Source organism: Bos indicus x Bos taurus, chromosome 21 (genome assembly GCF_003369695.1).
Source record: "Bos indicus x Bos taurus breed Angus x Brahman F1 hybrid chromosome 21, Bos_hybrid_MaternalHap_v2.0, whole genome shotgun sequence".
NCBI classification, from domain to species: domain Eukaryota; kingdom Metazoa; phylum Chordata; class Mammalia; order Artiodactyla; family Bovidae; genus Bos; species Bos indicus x Bos taurus.
The window spans coordinates 4,867,952-4,885,669 of NC_040096.1; the positions used below are offsets into that span (position 1 = coordinate 4,867,952).

Here is a 17,718-nt window from a genome sequence, read left to right on the forward strand (position 1 = left end):
CAGTTGGTGAACTGGGAGGTTTCAACTCCAAAGCTGGTATGAAGCTCAGAGGCATGAAATTGTAGGTGGCTTATCAAGAGACCTTGAGAGTGGGATGGTGCCTGAGCCAGCAGTCACCTAAGGGGCTCCCTCCTAAGGGGCAGAGCCAGGCTGAGATTCAGGTCTGGAGTTTTCAAGTTGAAGAGGTTCAGGTCTCCCTAGCATCCTTTCTTCTAAATTGGCTCTGAAGATGCCAAAATTCCCCAGAAAATAACAAGTATTTGGTTATATTTTATAGGTTGTTAGTGAATGTGGAAGGCAGAGTAATGGGCCCCTTCCTTCCACCAAAGATGTCCATATCCTAAAGCCTATGACTTATGAATATATTATGTTACATGGCAGAAAGGACTATGCAGCTGTAATACATGAGGGACCTTGAGGTGCAAGGTATATTAGATTATCCAGGTGGACCCCAGGTAATCACAGGCTTATTCGTATAAGATGGAGGCAGGAAGGTTGGATAAGATGTGAGGATGGAAACAGGTGGGAGAGATGCAGTCCACAGGCCAAGGAATTAAGTTTCCTTTTAGAATCCTGGAAAGGCTGGGAACAGATTCTCTGCTGGATCCTCCAGAAGGAAAGAAGACCTGCAGACCTCTGACCTTCAGATAAAAATTTGTCTTCTTTTCAGCCAAATTTGGCATAATCTGCCACAGCAGCAATACGAAATGAATACAATGAGCCAGTTTTCTTTTAGACTGGCTCTTTATACAAAATCATATTTCAATTGGCCAGATTGTGTTGTTTTCAAGGGTTTTTTTTTTTTTTTTTTTTTTTTTTACTGCTGATGAACATTTAGAATAGTATGTGAAACACTAGCATATCAGTTCATCTTTCTCTTTATCTATAGACAATTTGACCCAAAACACTGAGGGCTTTTTAAATTCAGTAAATAAAGTAAAACGATCTTACAGTTCAAAAGGGAAAATGATAATCATATTTTGAAACAAATTATTGTTAACTGTTTAAATAACAAGAGTCCTACTGTGTGCTCCATAGCAGGTTTTCAAATGCCCTTTTGTCCTTGGCTCAGTGGAAGCATGGACCTAGAGCAGCCAATTTCTCAGGACAGAGATTATCTATGACGGAATACAAGGAAAAAGTTGAATTGTCTTAGAGTTTTCCAAATGCTGGGGTGACTTAAGCGATGCATATTGGGCTTTATGTGTAAATGTTGTTGTCGTTCAGTCACTAATTGTATCCTACTCTTTGCGACCCCCTGGCCTGTATCAGGCTCCCCTGTCCTTTACAGCCTCCCAGAGTCTGTTCAGATTAATGTTCATTGAGTCAGTAATACTATCTAAGTATCTCATCCTCTGCCTCCCCCATTCTCCTTTTGCCTTCAATCTTTCCCAGCATCAGGGTCTTTTCCAAAGAATTAGCTCCTCACATCAGGTGGCCAAAGTGTTGGAGCTACAGCTACAGCATCATTCCTTCCAATGAATAATCAGGGTTGATTTCTGTTAAGACTGATTGGCTTGATCTTGTTTCAGTCCAAGAGAATCTCAAGAGTCTTCTCTAGCATCATAATTCAAAAGCATCAATTTTCAGCACTCAGCCTTTCTTATGGTCCAACTCTCACATCCATACATGACTACTGGAAAAACCATAGCTTTGACTATATAGACCTTTGTCAGCAAAGTGATGTCTTTGCTTTTTCAGTATACTGGCTAGATTAGTCATAACTTCCCTTCCAAGGAGCAAATGTCTTTTAATTTCATGACTGCAATTACCATCCAAAGTTATTTTGGAGACCAAGAAAATAAAATCTGTCACTGCTTTCACTTTCCCCCCTTCTGTTAGCCAGGAAGTCTATGGGACCAGATGCCATGATCTTAGTTTTTTAAACATTGAGTTTTAAACCAGCTTTTTCACTCTCATCATTCACCATCATCAAGAACTCTTTAGTTTCTTTTCACTTTCTACCATTAGAGTGGTATCATCTGCTTATCTGAAGTTGTTGATATTTCTCCTGGCAATCTTGATTACAGCTTGTGATTCATCCATCCTGACATTTCACATGATGAACTCTGCATTTAATTTAAATGAGCAGGATGACAATATACACCCTTGTCAAACTCCTTTCCCAATTCTGAAGCAGCCTGTTGTTCCACGTTCAGTTCTACCTGTTGCTTCTTGACCTACATATAAGTTTCTCAGAAGACAGGTAAGGTGATCTGGTACCCCCATCTCTTTAAGAATTTTCCACACTTTGTTGTGATCCACACACCAAAGGCTTAGTATAGTCAATGAAGCACAAGTAGATGTTTTTCTGGAAATCTCTTTTTTTTTCTATGATCCAACAAATGTTGGCAACTTGATCTCTGGTTCCACTGCCCTTTCTAAACCCAGCTTCTCCATCTGGAAGTTCTCAGTTCACGTACTACTGAAGCCTAGTTGAAGGATTTTGATCAGAACCCTACTAGCATGTGAAATGAACATAATTGTACAATAGTTTGAACATTCTTTGGATTGGAATGAAAACTGACCTTTTCCAGTCTTATGGCCACTGCTGAGTTTTCCAAATTTGCTGATATATTGATTGCATCATTTTAATAGCATCATCTTTATTTGATAGCCTGTGGTGAACAATGTTGGGTTTGTGATCTCCAAAGAAAAAGATTTAGCTTCAGGATCAGGGACCAGGTTTGATCGCTCAGAGCTTTTGTGTGCAGAAGTTTTATTACAGTGAAAAACGACAGAAAAATCTGACACAGACATCAGAAGGGGGAAGAGAGTGCCCCACTCACTAGTCTCATCAAGGCCTTATATACTTTTACCAGACCCACTCCCACAACATTTGTTTTAATATAAGAGAATTAGTCAGAAGGTTCTTGTTAAGAAGGAGAAACAAGTCCTTGGATAAGATACATTGTTGTTATATAATCATTAGTTCAGAGTTTAAGGAAAAACATACCCTTGAGCAAGATGAGTTGTTTAGTTGTGTAATCATTATCTCTGGGATTAAAGAAAGTTAGTCTTAAAAACCATTGTCATAACAATTCAGAGTTTAAGAAAAATTGTCTTGTGTGAGGAAGACAAAGCAATGTAGAAAAAAAAAAAAAAACGTCCTTTTCTCCTCCTTGAGAACCCCAGACCCCTTTCTCCTCTTCAAGGGCCCTGGACCCCTTCCTTCTTGAGGACCCCAAACTCCTTATCAATCTACCTAAGAATCAGCTTTCTCATTTGAAATAACTCAGCTGGAATTCCATCACCACCACCAAACACCTTTGTTCACAGCAATGCTTCATAAGTGCCACTTGACTTCACAATCCACTATGTCTGACTCTAGGTGAGTGATCACATCATGTGGTTATCCAGATGATTATGACCTTTATACTTCTTCTGTGTATTCTTGCCACCTCTTCTTAATCTCTTCTGCTTCTGTTAGGTCCATATTCTGTCTTTCATCATACCCATCCTCGCATGAAATACTCCTCAAAATCTCCAGTTTTCTTGAAGAGATCTCTGGTCTTTCCCTTTCTGTTGTTTTCCTCTATTTCTTTGCATTGTTCATTGAAGAAGGCCTTCTTTTCTCTCCTTGCTATTCTCTAGAACTCTGCATTCAGTTGGGTATATGTTTTCCTTTCTCCCTTGCCTTTCACTTGTCTTCTTTCCTCAGCTATTTGTAAAGCCTCCTCAGATGACTACTTTGATTCTTGCACTTCTTTTGCTTTGAGATGGTTTTAGTCACCACCTCCTATATAGTATTACAAACCTCTGTCCATTGTTCTTCAGGCATTCTGTCTACGAGACCCAATCCCTTAAATCTATTAATTACCTACATTGTATAATCATAAGAGATTTGATTTAGGTCATACCTGAGTGGCCTATTGGTTTCCCTACTTTCTTCAATTTAAGCCTGAGTTTTACAATAAGGAGCTCATAATCTAAGCCACGGTCAGATTCAGGTCTTTTTTTGCTGACTATACACAGCTTCTACATCTTCCTCTGCAAAGAATATAATCAATCTGATTTTGGTATTGACCATTTGGTGATGTGCATGTGTAGAATCGTCTCTTGCATTGTTGGAAAATACTGTTTGCTATGACCAATGTGTTCTCTTGATAAAACTGTTAGCCTTTGCCCTGCTTCATTTTTTACTCCAAGCCCAAACCTGCCTGTTACTCCAGGTATCTCTTGACTTTCTACTTTTGCATTCCAATCCCCTGTGATGAAAAGGGCATCTTTTTTTATGCTATTTCTATAAGGTCTTCTAAGTCTTCATAGAATGAGTCAACTTCAGCTTCTTCAGTATCAGTAGTTGGGGCATAGACTTGGATTACTGTGATGTTGAGTGGTTTGCCTTGGAAACAAACTGAGATCATTCTGTCATTTTTGAGATTGCACCCAAGTACTGCATTTTAGACTCTTATTAACTATGAGGGCTACTCCATTTCTTCTAGAGGGTTTTTGCCTACAATAGTAGATATAATAGTCATCTGAATTAAACTTGCCCATTCCCACCCATTTTAGTTTATAGATTCCTAAGATGTTCAAGCTGGTTTTAGAAAAGGCAGAGGAACCAGAGATCAAATTGCCAACATCCACTGCATCATCGAAAAAGCAAAAGAGTTTCAGAAAAACATCTATTTCTGCTTTATTGACTATGCCAAAGCCTTTGACTGTGTGGATCACAATAAACTGTGGAAAATTCTGAAAGAGATGGGAATACCAGACCACCTGACCTGCCTCTTGAAAAACCTACATGCAGGTCAGGAAGCAACAGTTAGAACTGGACATGGAACAACAGAATGGTTCCAAATAGGAAAAGGAGTATGTCAAGGCTGTATATTGTCACCCTGCTTATTTAACTTCTATGCAGAGAGCATCATGAGAAACGCTGGGCTGGAGGAAGCACAAGCTGGAATCAAGATTGCCAGGAGAAATATCAATAACCTCAGCTATGCAGATGACACCACCCTTATGGCAGAAAGTGAAGAGGAACTAAAACGCCTCCTGATGAAAGTGAAAGAAGAGAGTGAAAAAGTTGGCTTAAAGCTCAACATTCAGAAAACTAAGATCATGGCATCTGGTGCCATCACTTCATGGCAAATAGATGGGGAAACAGTGGAAACAGTGGCTGACTTTGTTTTTCTGGGCTCCAAAATCACTGTGGATGGTGATTGCAGCCATGAAATTAAAAGACACTTACTCCTTGGAAGGAAAGTTATGACCAACCTAGACAGCATATTAAAAAGCAGAGACATTACTTTGCCAACAAAGGTCCGTCTAGTCAAAGCTATGTTTTTTCCAGTAGTCATGTACGTATGTGAGAGTTGGACTGTAAAGAAAGCTGAGCACTGAAGAATTGATGCTTTTGAACTGTGGTGTTGGAGAAGATTCTTAAGAGTCCCTTGGACTGCAAGGAGATCCAACCAGTCCATCCTAAAGATTAGTCCTGAGTGTTCATTGGAAGGACTGATGTTGAAGCTGAAACTCCAATACTTTGGCCACCTGATGCGAAGATCTTATTCATTTGAAAAGACCCCGATGCTGGAAAAGACTGAGGATAGGAGGAGAAGGGGACGACAGAGGATGAGATGGTTGGATGGCATCACCAACACAATGGACATGGGTTTGGATGGACTCTGGGAGTTGGTGATGGACAGGGAGGCCTGGCTTGCTGCGATTCATGGGGTCGCAAAGAGTCAGACACGACTGAGCGACTGAACTGAAGTGAACTGACACCACAAAGACTCCTCTCTTTACTCTCCTAAGTTCTATCTAAGACAGTGTAGTACACTCTCCCCAAGCCTCCAACTCCTCAAAGTGACAAGTTCAGACACTCCTCTTTGCCTTCTGGGGCAACTCATCAGCAATCTCTTTCCCTGGGACAGGTTGGGAAGTGCACATTCATTCCCTGCCCCCGTTTCCATGGTAATGAGAAAGTGAACAGCATTCAGCAACTACAGTGAGGACCAGAGGAGGCGGATCATCATTGTGAGTGATGAGGGACGTCTCATGGAGAGTGGGGAACCAGAGTTCGGGAGGCCACTCAGAGATCACTGGGCCCTTCAGCACATAAAGAGGCCCAAGTCTAGAGATGTGGGCTGGGAAACAATAGCCTCACAGATAGAGGATGACTTTCCCTGTCCTGAGGATCACACTGCAAGTCAAGTGTGCCCCCAGAAAATACCTGAAAGTTGTTCTTCAGGAGAGTTGAACAGGCAGGTAGTTGAGGGGAGTGGGTCCCTGAGATATTCCTGAGTTCACCCTCCCTGTCTGTAGCCTTGCACCTACTTAAGCAGCAGCTTTTCTATATCTAAGACCTAATATAAATGGATAACCATGATCATCACAAAGTAAAAGGAAACCTGAGATGTAAACATGAAACATCTTGATTAAAAAAAAAAAAAAAAAGATTAGCTAATAGTCCAGAGGAGAAAATTTAGGAAACAGATAACTTCAAACAAAACACTCTGATTAGCATGGCTGGAGTGAGATTTTAAACATGGCAACTGTTAAAAAAAAATACAACAAAACAGGATCTTATGATGGGTTAAGAACTGGGGAATAATTATAAAGGTTCTTTATATTAAGAAAATATAAAATTTGGTTAAAAAATGAGAGAAAGCACAAGAAATTTCTTTTTAAAATAAAGCTTCTTTGTTTTTCTCTTTATGACTTACTTCATTCTGTATAACAGGCTCTAGGTTCATCCACCTCAGTTCAACTGACTGAAATTTGTGTATATCCAGCTTCTTTATCCATTCACCTGTTGATGAACATCTAAGTTTCTTCCATGTCCTAGCTATCATAAATAGTGCTGCAGTGAACATTGGGGTACATGTGTATTTTGTGGTTTTCTTAGGGTATATGCCCAGTAGTGAGGTTGCTGGGTCATATTGTAGCTTTATTCCTAGTTTTTTAAGGAACCTCCATATTGTTCTACATAGTGGCTGTGTCAATTTACATTCTCATCAACAGTGAGCAAGAAGGTTCCCCTTTCTCCACATCCTTTCCAGCATTAAAAGTTTGTAGATTTTTTGGTAATGGCCATTCTGACTGGTATGAGGTGATACCTCATTGTGGTTTTGATTTACATTTCTATAATAGTGAGCAATGTTGAGCGACTTTTCAAGTGTTCATGGTCCATCTGTATGTCTTCTTTGGAGAAGTGTTTGTTTAGGTCTTCTGCCCATTTTTTGATTGAGTTATTTGTCCTTCTGATATTGGGCTGCAATTGCATATTAACACATATATATGGAATCTAGAAAAATGGTGCTGGTGAACGTATTTGTAGGGCAGGCACAGAGACACAGATGAAGAGAATAGACTTGTGAACACAGCGAGGGAAGAAGAGGCTGGGATGAATTGAGAAAGTGGCATTGAAATATATACATTAACATGTGTAAAACAGGTAACTAGTAGGAAGTTGCATAAAACAAAGGAAGCTCAGCCTAGCGCTCTGTGATGACAAAGAGGGATGAGATGGGGGAGTTGGGCAAGGAGGCTCAAGAGGGAGGAGATATATGCATACTTACAGCTGATTCACAGTGTTGTAAGACAAAAACCAAGACAAAACTGTAAAACAACTATCCTCCAATTAAAAATAAAAATTAAAAAAGTAGAACATGAAAGGATAGTAAATATGAGTGTAAAGAAAAGAAAGAGTATTTCTTTAAAAAAAAAAAAAATCCAGAATCCAGCCTAATAGAAGTTTTAGGAAGAGATCACAGAGTGAGTGGAGTTAAGGAAACTATGCAATTAATAACTTAAAAATTCCTCAGTGGAAAATAAGTATTTATTTTGGAAAGGAAATCAAATGCCAAGTACCATGACTAGAAAAATAAGAGATTTTTCTCTTCAATACCAATCTGTAAAATTTTGGAATACCAGGAATAGAGGTCAGCTGTGAATAGAAAGAAAATTATGATGGTTTCAGAATCTCATCAGTGACACTGGATGCTGAAACACAAAGGAGCTTTGAGAGGATGTGTTCAAACTTCTTGGGGAAAATAATTTTGTGTCTTAATTCCCATACCCAGCACTCAAATATATGTGATATGCTGTGTTAGTCAGCTAGGGCTTCCATAACCAAATAGCACAGATTGCATGGCTCAAACCACAGAAATTTATCTTCTCACAGTTCTGGAGGCTGGGAGTCTGAGTTCAAAATGTTGGCATGGTTGGTTCCTCATAAAGCCTCTCTCCTTGATGTGCAAACGACTGTGTTCTCACTGTGTCCTATGCAGACTTTTCTCTGAGCATACCTCCTTGACATCTCTCCCTCTTCTTACAAGGCCAGAGTCTTACTGGATCAGGATCCTACTCTGACGTCATTTAACCTTAATTATACCTCTTTAAAGGCCCTATCTTCAAACAGTCACATTGGAGGAATTTTGGAGAAATATTAGTCCATAACATGTGTGATAGTAAAATAAAGACATTAATATATATCAAGGGCTAAGACAGTTTGCCTCCTTCAAGAAAAAAGGTAAATAAACCAAATGTGAAGAAAGATACTAGATCCAAGAGACAGGGAACCCAATGTAGGAGATAGATGAAGAGAGTTCCAGGGCAATGCTCTGTAGATTACACTAGCTGAAATGGACTGAATTGGTCGAGGGTCAGGAGGAAGAGCATTGGGACAAAGCAGGTATGCATTGGATGACATAACATGGGCCAATAACACACGAATAAAAGAAAGACACCTGCATACTTTCTGAGCAACTGCTCAGTCCTGCCTGACTCTTTGCAACCCTGTGGACTGTAGGCAGCTCCTCTGTCCCTGGGATTCACCAGGAAAGAATATTGGAGTGGGTTACCACTTCCTCCTCCAGGAGATCTTCCTGACCCAGGGGTCAAACCCAGAGCTCCTATATCTCCTGCATTATCAGGCAGATTCTTGACCACTGAACCACTAGAGAAGCCCAAGAGAAAGACAATCATAAGGAAAAAAGTAAGACGTGCATAAATAAAATGGCACAATGCTGCTCTACCTATCTCTGTGGTAACAATGGAACAAAATAGAAAGCCCAGAGATAAATCCATGCACCTATGGACACCTTATCTTTGACAAAGGAAGCAAGAATATACAATGGAAAAAGATAATCTCTTTAACAAGTGGTGCTGGGAAAACTGGTCAACCACTTATAAAAGAATGAAACTAGAACACTGTCTAACACCATACACAAAAATAAACTCAAAATGGATTAAAAATCTAAACATAAGACCAGAAACTATAAAACTCTTAGAAGAGAACATAGGCAAAACACAGCAGGATCCTCTATGACCCACCTCCAAGAATATTGGAAATAAAAGCAAAAAGAAACAAACAGGACCTAATTAAAATTAAAAGCTTCTGCACAACAAAGGAAACTTTAAGCAAGGTGAAAAGACAGCCTTCAGAATGGGAGAAAATAATAGCAAATGAAGTAACTGACAAACAACTAATCTCAAAAATATACAAGCAATTCCTGCAGCTCAATTGCAGAAAAATAAACGACCCAATCAAAAAGTGGGCCAAAGAACTAAACAGACATTTATCCAAAGAAGACATACAGATGGCTAACCAACACATGAAAAGATGCTCAACATCACTCATTATCAGAGAAATGCAAATCAAAACCACAATGAGGTACCATTTCATGCCAGTCAGAATGGCTGCGATCCAAAAGTCTACAAGCAATAATGCTGGAGAGGGTGTGGAGAAAAGGGAACCCTCTTACACTGTTGGTGGGAATGCAAACTAGTACAGCCACTATGGAGAACAGTGTGGAAATTCCTTGAAAAACTGGAAATAGAACTGCCATATGACCCAACAATCCCACTGCTGGGCATACACACCGAGGAAACCAGAATTGAGAGACATGTGTACCCCAATGTTCATCACAGCACTGTTTATAATAGCCAGGACATGGAAGCAACCTAGATGTCCGTCAGCAGATGAATGGATAAGAACGCTGTGGTACATATATACAATGGAGTATTACTTAGCCATTAAAAAGAATACATTTGAATCAGTTCTAATGAGTTGGATGATACTGGAGCCTATTATACAGAGTGAAGTAAGCCAGAAAGAAAAACACCAATACAGTATGCTAAGTCACTTCAGTCGTGTCAGACTCTGTGTGACCCCATAGACGGCAGCCCACCAGGCTCCCCCGTCCCTGGGATTTTCCAGGCAAGAACACTGGAGTGGGTTGCCATTTCCTTCTCCAATACAGTATACTAATGCATATATATGGAATTTAGAAAGATGATAACAATAACCCTGTATGTGAGACAGCAAAAGAGACACAGATGCATAGAACACTCTTTTGGACTCTGTGTGAGAGGGAGAGGGTGGGATGATTTGGGAGAATGGCATTGAAACATGTATAATATCATATATGAAACGAATCGCCAGTCTAGGTTCTATGCAGGGTACAGGATGCTTGGGGCTGGTGCACTGGGATGACCTGGAGGGATGGTATGGGGAGGGAGGTGGGAGGGGGTTCAGGATGGGGAACACGTGTACGCCAGTGGTGGATTCATGTTTATGTGTGGCAGAACCAATACAATATTGTAAAGTAAATAGCCTCCAATTAAAATAAATAAATTTAAATTTAAAATAAAATAAAAAACAGTCCTGCATTAAAAGGTGAGATTACAACTAAAAAAAATAAATAAAATAAAATTTTCAACTTCTAGAAACTTTAAACGTGGAAACTTTGTTTGTAGATGAAATTAGAAACTGAGAAATGGGACAAAAAGTCAGCTTACTGTGTGACACTGTGAATCAAGATTTATCTCCAGAAGAAGGAAGCAGTTGGAAGCAGATGATTTAAAGTTGCAAAGGTAACCAATATGGGAACCAGTCTTAGAGCCATATTGAGAGAGTTGATTTTCATATACTGGAGTCTAAAATTGGAAAATTAATACGTGTTCCAGTGGCAAAGCATTATCTAGAGAACTGACATTAAACATTAGAGTGAGAATCAGTGGAAAGAACTGATTTCCCCACCATTTGCCTCTGCTCAGGATAGAGGGATTTGGATTGGTAAGATGGGCAAGGAGATGTCACTCTGCATCACATACCCTCCTGGTACTAGTCTATCTTTTCTCATATATGTGTTTAATTACATAAGTATATGAAATGCATGTAATTATATATATGTGGTGTTTATCACACTGACATTGTACTTGACAAAGAATTATAAGTAGAACCTACCTCTTCCTTCCTTTCCCCTTTATATAAACCTTCCCTGGTGCATATTTCTATCCTCAGGGAGTAACTTTCTAACTTGCAAAATTATTGAAAAACTTATTTCACTTCAAGTCATGCTATTGAATTTCCACATTTCTATCTTTTAAAAAAAGCCTCCGTTCTATGAGTTCACTTTTTTCATTCTTCAATTTTATGTATTAAGAATTGAGGCCAATAATAGTATTTATTTCCTTATTTTTCCCTGTAAATCACTACATCCCACCTCTACTACCCAACAGCTCTTTATAAAATGTATGTGCTCTTTATTGTCACTTTCTCCTTTCTTTCCAACAGATCTCTGAGCAGAGTCCAACTTGCCTTTCTCTTCTGACTATATGACAAATCAGAGCTCATTTTCAAGACTAGCCATTCTCTCTCAAATTCTTTTCTTTCTGAACATATTATATTAGAATAGAAGACAATGATCCATATTTGTGCATCTTATTTGGTCAGGAGCAAGAGACCTGAGTGTCTTTGAGGGAGGGAAAATACACTGTATGCCTTGTGAGAGAACAGAACATCTCACAGTTTAGAGGGACACTTTTGTATTTCCTTTCATTAGTTATCATCTGTTTTTCCTTTTGTGATCAAAGCTGGAGGTAATTGGTGGGCTTTACTTTCCAGTCATGCTGGCACCTTAAACCAGAGTCATCTCCATAATGCTTTCTTGTAAGAATACTATTTTCAAAGTAGGGATGCAAAGAGATATGTTGATCTGTAACGAGTCTTAGTGGTTCTTTTCTACATCTCCATATCTCCTATTAAATGAATGATTTCTTTTTGGGATCCAGTTTTACCTTACCAAAGATGTGACATTTTGATCCCTTCCTCCCTCTGCCCTGTCTTCCACACTGAATAACCACTGGAATTTTGAGGATGTTTGTAAGGGTTGTTTTTTTGTTGTTGTTGTTGTTGTTTTCCTTTTTTCTTTTTATATTTGTAAGTTTTACTAACGTATTTTTCATTCTTAATTATTTGTGGTGAGACAAATATCCTTACCTGATTTAAGCACTGCCTTCAGCAATTTGAGAACTTTCTGCTGCTGCTGCTGCTAAGTCACTTCAGTCGTGTCCGACTCTGTGCGACCCCATAGACAGCAGCCCACCAGGTTCCGCCGTCCCTGGGATTCTCCAGGCAAGAACACTGGAGTGGGTTGCCATTTCCTTCTCCAGTGCATGAAGTGAAAAGTGAAAGGGAAGTCGCTCAGTCGTGTCTGACTCTGAGCGACCCCATGGACTGCAGCCTACCAGGCTCCTCCATCCGTAGGATTTTCCAGGCAAGAGTACTTGAGTGGGGTGCCATTGCCTTCTCCGTGAGAACTTTCTAGGGATGCATATTTAGAACCAAAAGACAGTTAAATGACTTATCAAGAAGTCATTTAAGCTTTTCTTTTAATTAGCAAATAATTTTGAGAAAATAGAGTCCACTGAACTGTAGGCTTTTTCTCCCTTCACTATGCCTAGTGCTATTTTCTACACAAAAGAAACACACATTTCCTCCACTGATTATTGTATCAGTTTGGCACAAGTGAGAGCCATTAGTTTTGAATCACCTGGGCTCTCATTTCCATCACAGCCAAAGATAACTGGTAAATGAATTCCTCTTTAGAAATAGAGTCATCAGAGCCCACTTGCATCAAACCCAGGGGCTATCACAGATAGCACAGAATGCCAGGATTGCATCCAGATTATAGAGAACGTAAAATTCCCTGAAAGAGTATCTACTTACTACTAGGATTTATAGTGGAGAGATTAGAAATAAATTCAACAGTGAAATGCAGTATCATAGCCACAATTTCTTTTTTAAGAGTTTAGTGATACGTCAATCTCAACCCCAGTGGTCAGTCATCTGTAAATTGTACTGAGTCCCAAGAAAATCCACCTGAAATGTGTGACGCTGTTTTGCTTAAGTCACCAGATTCTGATTCCTGTAACCATTCATTCTGTAACAGAAATGATGCTGTGACTGATATTTGGATAGTTCCCCAAATTAAGAGATTTGAACTTGTCACTTTTTCAAATGAGCAAATGAATCCTATTAATAGCTGCTTCTAGGAGCAGATGGGAATATTTGATGCACAGATGGAAACCAAAATATTTAAAACTTTCATTTTCTTTCCATCTATCTGTGGGAATCATTTTTGTTTTAAACTTATCAACCAAAAAGCCTGTGCCTAGAATTCATTCTGCGAAGTCAACTGCATTCAGTTGTGATTGTTCAAACAAATATTTGTAAATACTTTTATTTGTTGGGCCATGCCTCTTACTGAGACAATGGGCATTGTCCTCATGTTGAGTAGACAAACATTAAAGCTGACCACTATTTTTAAAAAGCCACGGTGGTAATACATACTGGGAAAGAGAAGCACAGAATTCTGGGGGAATCCATGACCGCATCTCCTGGAGGGTCAAGAAGGGAATCTTGAGGGGCATGATGTTTGAGCTGACAACTGAGAGGGGAGCAAGGCACTGTTTAGCAAGGGAGGGGCACAGAGATGAGGAAGTATCCTATTTGGAGGTAACATCAGAGGGAGGACCCAGTGGTGTAGAGAAACATAGACACGGTTGCCTCTGGAGGAACTGAGGAAGGCCAGAAAACTTAAAGCTCTCATGCCTGAGAAACAGCAGGAGAAACTTGCTGGGAATGACCAAGGCCTTCAGGAGTCTGGGGAAGTGTTGGACGCTCTACAGGGGCGTTATGTGAATGGACATGCATTTTAAAGAGCCATTCTGGCCAATATTAGGAGAAAAGATTTCAGAGAGCAAAAGTGAGTACTTTTGTTTTAGGTACATGCCCCTTATCAAATATGTTCATTGCAAGTGATTTTTCCTAGTCTGCACTTGTCATTCATTTTCTTAACTGTGTCTTTAGAAGAACAGATATTTTCAATTTTGATGAAATCCAGTTTATCAATTTTTTTCCATGGATCATGCTTTTGTAGTTTTATGTAAAATTTATCAGCAAATCTAAGATTTTCTCCTATGTTTTCTTCTAAAAGTTTTTAAGGTTTAAGGTTTATATTTAGATCAGCAACCCATTTTGAGGTAATAATTGTATGAGTGTAAAATATGCATCAGAATTTATTTTTTTTCATATGGATAGATAATCTTTACACACTATTTGTTGAAAGGATCATTCTGTGTTGTCTTCTTACATTTGTCAAAAATCAGTTATCCCTATGTGCGTCAATCCATATCTGGACTCAATCCTAACCACTTGTTTGTCTTTATCACACTGTCTGGATTTACTGCATCTCTAAACTAAACCTTGAAATTGGATCTGTAGTTCTGCACCTTTGGTATTATTCTCTTTCAAAATTGTACTGGCTACTATGGGTGCTTTGCAGTCCCATATTTTAGAAATAGTTTGTCAACTACTAAAATAAAATCCAACTATATTTACCTTATTATTGTCTAGTCACTAAGTCATGTCTGACTCTTTTGCAACCCCATTAACTGTAGCCTGCCAGGCTCCTCTGTCCATAGGATTTCCCAGGCAACAATACTGGAGTGGGTTGCCATTTCCATATCCAGGGGACATTCCCAACCCAGGCATCAAACCTCTGTCTCCTGATTTGGCAAGCAGATTCTTTACCACTGAGCCACCAGGGAAGCCTGTAGTTTTATTAAGAATACATAAATAGGGCTTGCTTCAGCAGCACATATACTAAAATTGGAACGATACAGAGAAGATTAGCATGGCCCCTCGGCAGGGATGACATGCAAATTTGTGGAGCATTCCATATTTGTAATGGATCAGTGAACTGGAAGATAAAATCATGGAAATAACTGCTGAAGAGCAGAATAAAGTAAAAAGAGTGAAAAGAACTGAGGATAGTCTAAGAGACCTCTGGGACAATATTAAACTCACCAGTATTCGAATTATAGTGGTCCCAGAAGAAGAGAAAAAGAAAGGGTATGAGAAAATTTTTGAAGAAATTATAGTTGAAAAGTTCTCCAACATGGCAAGGGAAATAGTCATTTAAGTCCAAAAGGCACAAAGAGTCCCATACAGGATAAACTCAAGGAGAAACTCACCAAGGCACATACTAATCAGACAAAGATTAAACACAAAGACAATTAAAAGCAGCAAGGGAAAAGCAAGAAGTAACATACAAAGCAAGCCCCATATGTCTAACAGCTAATCTTGCAGAAGAAACTCTGCAAGCCAGAAGGGAATGGCAGGATATATTTAAAGTACTGAAAGGGAAAAATCTACAACCAAGACCACTCTAGATCTGGCAAGCATCTCATTCAAAATTGATTGAGAAATAAAAAGCTTTTCAAACAAGCAAACATTAAGACAATTCATTACCAGCAAACCAGCTTTATAATAAATGTTAAAAGGACTTATATAGTCAGGAAATACAAGAGAAGAAAAAGATCTACAAAATCAAACCCCAAACAATTAAGAAAATGGCAATAGGAACATATGTACCAATAATTACTTTACATATAAATTAATTAAATGCTCCAACCAAAAGACATAGACTGGCTGAATGGATACTAAAACAATACCCATATATATGCTGTCTACAAGAAAACCACTTCAGCCCTAAATATTGAAAGTGAGAGGATGAAAAATATATTCCATGCAAATGGGAAGCAAAAGAAAGCTGGAGTAGCAATCCTCATATCAGACAAAATAGACCTTAAAATAAAGAAGATTACAAGACATAAGAAAGGACACCACATGATGATCAAGGGATCAATCCAAGAGGAAGACATAACATTGTAAATATCTGTGCATCCAACACAGGAGCACCTCAATACATAAGACAAACACTAACAGACATAAAAGGAGAAATTGACAATGAACAATAACAGTAGTAGATTTAACACCCCACTTACAGCAATGGGCAGATAATCAAAACAGAAAATTAATAAGGAAACATGTCTTAAATGATACATTAGATGAGCAGACCTCATTGATATCTTCAGGACATTCCATCCAAATGCAGAATACAACTTCTCAAGTGCACATGGAACATTCTCCAGGAGAGACCACATCTTGGGTCACAAATCAAACCTCAGTAAATTCAAGAAAATTGAAATCATATCAAGCAACATTTCCAACAACAATGCTATGAGGCTAGATATCACTTACAAGAAAAACACTGTAAAAAGTCACAAACACATAGGGATTAAACAATACATTTCTAAATAATGAACAGGTTACTAAAGAAATCAAACAGGAAATCAAAAAAATCCTAGAAACGAATGACAATGAAAACACGACAACTCAATACCTATGGATGCAGCAAAAGCAGTTCTAAGAGTAAGTTTATAGCAATAAAACCCTACCTCAACAAACAAGAAAAACATCAAAAAGACAATATAACTTTATACCTAAAACAACTGGAAAAAGAAGAACAAAAAACCCCCCAAAGTCAGTACAAGGAAAGAAATCATGATCAGAGCAGAAATAAGTGAAAAATAAATGAAAGAAACAATAGTAAAGATTAATAAAACTAAAAGCTGGTTCTTTGAGAAGATAATAAAACTGACATATGTTGTCATTATAGACATGCCTGAACCAGCTAAGTCTGCTCCTGCCCCTAAAACGGGCTCTAAAAAAGTTGTGACCAAGGCCCAGAAGAAGGACGGCAAGAAGCGCAAGCGCAGCCGCAAGGAGAGCTACTCCGTGTACGTGTACAAGATGCTGAAGCAAGTTCATCCGGACACTGGCATCTCATCCAAGGCCATGGGAATCATGAACTCCTTTGTCAACAGCATTTTTGAGCACATCGCTGGCGAGGTATCGCACCTGGCACATTACAACAAGCGCTCAACTATCACATCCAGGGAGATCCAGACCACCGTGCACTTGCTGCTACCTGGGGAGCTGGCCAAGCATGCCGTGTCTGAGGGCACTAAGGCTGTCTTCAAGTACACCAGCTCCAGGTAAATATAATATGCCTAGCTGCTGTTAACAGAGAAGGCAATGGCACCCCACTCCAGTACTCTTGCCTGGAAAATCCCATGGACGGAGGGCCTGGTGGGCTGTAGTCCATGGAGTCGTTAAGAGTCGGACATGACTGAGCGACTTCACTTCCACTTTATCCAGACTCATCAGGAGAAAAGAGAGAAGAATCAAATCAACAAAATTAGAAATGAAAAAGAAAGAGGTTGCAAGAGGCAAGGCAGAAAAACAAAGTATTATAAGACTTTTATGAAAAAAGAAAAAGGCAATAAAATGGATAACCTGGAAGAAAAAGACAGATTCTTATAATTCAGTCTTCTAAGACTGGACCCGGATGAAACATAAATTATGAGCAACCCAGTTATAAGCACTGAAATCAAAACTTTGATCAAAAAAACAAAAGTCCAGGACCAGATGGCTTCACAGGTGAATTCTATCAAACATTTAGAGGATCTAATACCTATCCTTCTAAAACTATTTCAAAGATTTCAGAGGAAGAAACACTTCCAAACTCATTCTACAAGGCCACTGTCACTCTGATACCAAAACCAGGCAAAGACAAC

The 17,718-nt window shown here is 39.1% G+C and overlaps 1 protein-coding gene and 1 non-coding gene across 2 annotated transcripts in view; both read left to right on the forward strand.

The window, feature by feature from the left end:
- GABRG3 (gamma-aminobutyric acid type A receptor gamma3 subunit) overlaps positions 1-17,718 on the forward strand; it is an 846,789-nt gene that overhangs the window by 442,837 nt on the left and 386,234 nt on the right. The window lies entirely within an intron of this gene.
- On the forward strand, positions 14,880-14,982 carry LOC113880243. The gene has a single exon (XR_003507699.1). It is a non-coding gene; the product is annotated as a U6 spliceosomal RNA (small nuclear RNA).